Genomic DNA, 5,021 nt, shown 5'->3' on the forward strand with positions numbered 1-5,021 from the left:
TATAGACGCAACTTTCACCTGTGTCGGCCGCGTCAACCGCACGCGCGCGCGGCTAAACTATGAGCGTCTGCGCTCTGTATGTGAATCTTTGCTCCCGTCCGATCGTGTCATCATCGGCGTCTAGGTGAACACGTATTTAGATAGGATTTTCCCTAGTGTTAAGTGTGAAAAGGGATGTATCCGCGTCATGCCTATGGGCAGCTGTGTGTGGTTTGACAGCTGAAAGCCGCGTCACTTGGCGGAGCTGTCCGTAGCCTCCTACGTGCTCTAGTGGACAGGGGCGGTGTCTGCGTACGTTGGTTGTGTGACTGTTGGCTTATTTTGCGAGCAGGCCTGTAGGCTGTGCTATGCGTTATTTGGACAGTTTACATGTACTGATCGTGTCTACACTTCACTGTGCTACATTATTTAAGGGGAGTCTGAATATCTGTACTTAAATTATTTGGGTAAATCAGCAGTTGTTTGCGTGTCTGGAGAGCATTATTTTGGAGTAGTTTACAGATCTGTGGGCTGTGTGGCGTGACCCCAAGCATGTGTTTTGTATCAGTGTGATAAATATATTCCATACCTAAAGAAAATGTTCGAAAATAAATAGAGTGCATTCCTTCTTTACTCTCCCCAGCAGCCCAGCGCAGCCTGAGAGATTTTGGCACCATTCTCGCCCCGACAGACCACCATCTGGGATTAGGTCATAGGAGGGACGACAGTACAATCTTGTGTCAGTAATGTGTACTAGTCAGTTGGACACTAAATCTCATGGTGAAGACATTGCCTGTAAAATAAAGACTTGTGTTCAGATCTGTTTTCCCGCCATTTCGCCCCACCATCTTGGACGACGTCATGCGCTATGCACGTTAGTACAGGTTAGTGCACGTTAGTGCATGTTAGTACAAGTTAGCCTGCCAACATGGGTTGGTAAGGGGATGTGGTTGTGGGTTGAGGATTGTATGGAGACTTTAACTATTTGATTCCACGTCCAGATGGGTGTGGTATTGGCGAAAATTGATTCCAAGTCATAGGTTCTATGAAGTCGAATCATGTGACTAATTTAGTAGCCAATAGGAATGCAGCATTCTAGGTGTGGGGGGTTCTAGGTCATGAATGAACATTGCACTTATAGTGGGAGAATGTGGAACTTTTCATTTGATCATAGAAAATTGAAATTGTAAATTCACTTATTGAATTTGATTAAAATTGAAATAGAATTACGTACTTAGGTAATTGATACGTTACATGCGCGATGTTGGTGTCACATGTGTTCAGTTAAATTCCTTAGCATATTTACAGAAGACTATGTCCGGCACGAGTATGAGGTGGGGGCTTGAGGCTGTGATGTCAGCAGTTGCTCGCTCGCAGGCCGCTGACGTGACACATGTCTACATCTCTACAACTACATCTACATCCTTACTCCGCAAGCCACCTGACGGTTTGTGACGAAGGGTACCTTGATTACCTATATCGGTTCTCCCTTCTATTCCAGTCTCGTGTTGTTCGTGGAAAGAAAGATTTGTCGATATGCTTCTGTGTGGGCTCTAATCTCTTTGATTTTATCCTCACGGTCTCTTCGCGAGATATACGTAGGATGAAGCAATATACTGCTTGATTCCTTGGTGAAGGTATGTTCTCGAAACATCAACAAAACCCCATACTGAGCTACAGAGTGTCTCTCTTGCAGAGTCTTCTACTGGAGTTTATCTATCATCTCCGTAACGCTTTCGCGATTACTAAATGATCTTGCAACGAGCGCGCTGCTCTCTGTTGGCCCTTCTCTATCTCTTCTATTAACCCTATCCGGTACGGATCACACACCGGTGAGCAGTATTCAATCAGTGAGCGAACAAGTGTTCTGTAACCTACTTCCTTTTCTTTTGGAGGTTATCAAGATTTAATTGCTGCCATTGTAGCAGCAGTAACCGATCTAACAACTGCGCCAGACACATGTTGTCTTATATAGGTTCAAATGGTGCAAATGGCTCTGAGCACTATGGGACTCAACTGCTGAGGTCATTACTCCCCTAGAACTTAGAACTAGTTAAACTTAACTAACCTAAGGACATCACAAACATCCATGCCCGAGGCAGGATTCGAACCTGCGATCGTAGCGGTCTCGCGGTTCCAGACTGCAGCGCCAGAACCACACGGCCACTTCGGCCGGCTCTCATATAGGCATTGCCGACAGCAGCACCATATTTTGCCTGTTTACATACCTCTGTATTTGAATATGCATGCCTATACCAGTTTGTTTGGCGCTTCAGTGTAGTAATCATAGGAATACGAATGAGATTAAGACATATAAAGGGGGTATTTATAGATAGGCATTAGATATCAGCGAATTCTAGGTATTATGCTTCTAAATTTCCTTGTGCAATCACAGACCCTCTGCATGGTTTTGAATTATCTCCTGAACGTTAGTGTCCTAGTTTTCTCTTTATGATAGCTCTCTACCTAGTCAGTGAGGGGTGGAGGACTAGACAGGCTTTCACTAATGGAACAGTTTTGTTGGAATGTGATGGGATTTTGAGAGAATTAGCAAGTATTGTGACAACCTGTGTATCATTCTGAAGTACTGTTATCCAAGTTGGCGTTGATGACGTCATCCAAGACGGCGGCGATGACGTCATCCAATATGGCGGCCGTGACGTCAATCAAGATGGCGGATTTTGGCGGCAATTTTGAATTTTGGTGAGAAAGTGCCACACTCTCCTCCCCCAGAAAAATGGCACGAAGTTCAAATTCCAACACGATAATGCACCACAATATGCTTATCTCTACTAAGCAAAGAAAATGGCACTAAAGAAAGGACACTTGTACTAACCTGACCTCCTCCTAAGGATTCGTTGGAAGGAAGGACTTGTCTTTAGTATTTAACCACCTTCAAGCAGGTGTGTCCGCACTCCAACTGGCTTAGTTTATATCAGTGCCACCAGAGCGCGCTCTCCTGACGTCAGATCATGACGCAAGTACCGTTATTCAAGATGGCGGCACCCAGTGTGTTCACCACGTGCTCCAGAGACCAACTGACTTAGTTCATATAATGGCCACCAGAGGGTGCTACTGCGATGTCAGGTGATGACACAAGATCGTCTGCTCTCTCTCGCACGCTCGGTTATCATTGGACAGTTGTAGTGCCAATACTGCCAGTGTCATCGTAACTGCCATTTGCTTCACATCTACTGTGCAGCGAGCTATGTAAATTTAAGTATTAACTGTGTTTTTCTCACACATCCTATCCATCCTACGAAAGCAACAATTTACTGTAGAGAGTTCATCAACTTTTAACTAGACTGCTAATTCACTAAAGGCGGCTGATAGCTGACTAAACTGTGGTTACTAGACACTTCTTTTTGGAAACATTGAAAATAAGCACTACCTGTCTCTGGACTGTATTGAAAACAAACACGAAATCTATGGAACACTATTACTAGTACTCGAAAATTAAAGATTCCTAAAACCAATAACACACATAAAAAGAAGTGACAAGTAAGAAAAACATAGTTAATACTTATATTTACGTAGCTTTCTGCACAGCAGATGTGAAGCAGACGGCAGTTACGACGACACTGACACTACTGGCAATATGGCTGATTAAAGGAACTCTTTCTGATTATATTCAAAACAAACACGAAATCTATGGGACACTGATACTAGTACTCGAAATTTAAAGCTTCCTAAACCAAAACCACACGGATAAAGAAGTGACAAGTAAGAAAAACACAGTTAATACTTAAATTTACGTAACTTGCTGCACAGCAGATGTGTAGCAGGCGGCAGTGGTCAAAACACTGTACTCAGTTCACCCCTTTTATGCACGGGATGCAGAAGTTCTTAGATATAGCACTCTCCAACTTCTGTTCAGTTCTGACTTAAAATGGAACTATCACATGACAAAGCTTCAGGGAGGGTGGAGCAGAGCGTGAGGAACATTTAAAAGATGCAGAGGGATTTTCTAAAAAAACACTCTGGAGTTTTGTTGTACGTGATACTTAGTGGATGGGTTTGAAAAAGGTGACTCGTTTTGAGATATGAGAGTGGCACAAATATGATTCACCGGTGGCTGTAATCATTAAAAGACGGCTCCATGGGATCCAAAGCAAGTATGTTGGCGAATGAATAGACTTGATTCCTAATTGCAGGCAGCATTTCTACCAGAAAGAGTAACACTATCAGCGATTCTTGATGTGAGCCTGTACAACGAAGGTGTATAGTCATGAACATTGTCGTTACAGGTTGGGCAATATGGTTCTTTTTAAGCTGGGGGGTCTATGTAGGGCTGGAATCAGGTAGAACTACTGTATACAACCAAGCTGTACCTGTTTATTTCGCAGTGCACTGCAGCTGGCTGTAGAGGTGGTCACGAGGAGTTGGCGACTGGAAGAAATGGATTAGTTCACCCTGTGACTGGTGGTTAGGTAGAAAGAAAGCGCCGACTTATCTGCTTTTGTCTGTGGTAGCGAGGGGTAGTGAAGTGACCTGTGTGCTGGGTTAGTGGAGATAGAAGTGGGAATGTGTGTTGCATGAGAGAATATTAAAAATGATGAGTGTTTGCACTGGACGTATTGATAAGATCCTAATTCCTAGCACTCCAATCATTCCCAGATGCCCTCCATAGCTGGGAGTGGTGCACTCTGGCATACACATGCATCCACTACTGTGGCTGCAGCGGAGGCAGTAGTTTTCTTCAACGTCTGAACGTTGACGCCAGTGGTGTATGAGAGGGTTGGCGAGCTGCATGTGGACATCAGGACATGGGCGCACATTATGTGTGAGTGTTTCAGCGATCTTCAACATATAGCTGTAACAACTAATGCTACGGACTGCATTGTGGTTTAAGTATGTCATGGTTAGTGCTTCTCAATACGTCACAGTGGAATCTGTCTTGCAGAGGTATTTGTTGTTATTGTTACTGTTCCATCACTTGGTAGGCCCTGCCTCCTCCTTCTTTGTCATGGTTCATCTGAGAGAAGCAGTCAATTTATAAATTCTATAGCACTTTTAAAAAAGAAAATACACTTAGCAGACCT

The sequence above is a fragment of the Schistocerca cancellata genome, chromosome 4 (assembly GCF_023864275.1).
Source record: "Schistocerca cancellata isolate TAMUIC-IGC-003103 chromosome 4, iqSchCanc2.1, whole genome shotgun sequence".
In the NCBI taxonomy this organism is placed as follows: Eukaryota; Metazoa; Arthropoda; class Insecta; order Orthoptera; family Acrididae; genus Schistocerca; species Schistocerca cancellata.